The sequence below is a fragment of the Galeopterus variegatus genome, unplaced genomic scaffold (genome assembly GCF_000696425.1).
Source record: "Galeopterus variegatus unplaced genomic scaffold, G_variegatus-3.0.2 Scaffold1145, whole genome shotgun sequence".
In the NCBI taxonomy this organism is placed as follows: domain Eukaryota; kingdom Metazoa; phylum Chordata; class Mammalia; order Dermoptera; family Cynocephalidae; genus Galeopterus; species Galeopterus variegatus.
In genome coordinates this window covers 442,602-444,196 of record NW_007727256.1, presented here as the reverse complement: position 1 = coordinate 444,196, position 1,595 = coordinate 442,602, and positions in this window count along the sequence as shown.

The following is a 1,595-nucleotide window of genomic DNA, read 5'->3' as shown; positions in this document are numbered from 1 at the left end:
GTCCAATCTGTTCCATAAATCAGATGTGGCACCAGGTAGACTCTTTTCTACCAAGTAATCCGTATAAAATTACTGGAGCTCTATTTTCTATTTGGGCTCCACCAGTTCCACCTTTGTAGCCCTGATGCTCACTGACCCGTGCCTTAATATCACCTTATATTCATGGTGACATGAATGCCTCATCTCCCGGTTAGCCCACGGAACGTGGCCTCAATCACAATGCCAGTGACCTCTGATCCCTAACTCCATGGATTTAAATAGCTGCTTCTTAAAAGCTAAAAGCTAAAATACCTTATAGACACAAGTTGGTCTTTCTTGAAGGGAGTTTTATATACACATTAAACATATTTAAAATGCACCAAAATACAAATATTTGAAATATTTTTGCAGGCTTATTCTAGGGTGCTCACTATACTGACTTATTGAATTCTATTTACAAGAATTTCAGGAAAGGTGTCTCTCTGCTGCTTGGGATCACTTTTCTAAGTTCATTATAGCAAATTAAAATAATCCAAATGTGAAGGCTTCAAAACTCACTGACTGCAAATTTTGTATTTAAATATTTTTAAGGTAGAGATTCTTAATCTATTATACTAGAAGGCAATATTGATGCTAGAGTAGACTGCCTTCATTCAAATCCCATTCTACGCTTACCAGTTTAGTGATATTGGGAAAATTTTATAATTTTCTGTGCTTCATTTCCTATTGTGCAAAATGGGAATGATACTATCTTATGGAGCTTTATGAGACGGCACACTTTTATATATACATAAATTTATAACAGTATCTGCACATAGAAAGTATCACATAAGAGTTTCTTGTACAGTACAGTAAAAAGCAAATAGAAGTAAAATATGATAAAAAGCAAATAGAAAAAAATTTTTAGGCAAAATTTTATCTTACTGTATTATAGAGCTTTAAGGATCAGTGATCCATACATACTATATACATTATTCCCTAGTGAACCGCAATATTCACTTAAGCAATTTTTCACTCTGAAAGCATTTTAGATTACCTGTTTGCGTGTGTGTGTGACTGAGTGTGTGTGTGTGGGGGGCAGTTGTTAGACATAGAAACCATTAAAGAGTGGTCAAATTAAGTGTCCTTAATTTTGGAAACAATGTTGTAAATGAAATCTCATTTTAATATTTAGGAAATACTTTACTTCCTGCTTCCACGATTGTAACAGCACATCGATGGTCTCCAAGTGTCTGGGGATGCTTGTCAGGCCTGTAGCTGGAACTTAACAGGCCCCTCCCTCCCTCCTTCCCTTTCTTCCTTTTTTTCCTTCCATTAGATCTACCCTTTTTCTAAGAAAACAATTTAATTTCAAGACTTTGAAGGGCAAAAATTTAACAATAATTATCTTTCTGAAATTATCACACAAAAATTTTAAAGTATCTTTTGATAGAGTTCCAGCCATTGGAATAATATCAGGGCCTTACCTTATTTGAAATAAAAGGGGCTAATGTGTGACCAAGGGTAGGTCTGCTTATGTTCCCATTGACTCATACAGCCAAGAAACATTTAAATGCTACTTCACTTGAGTAAAAACTTCTCCACTACTAATTACATAAAGACAGAACTAAGTTTTT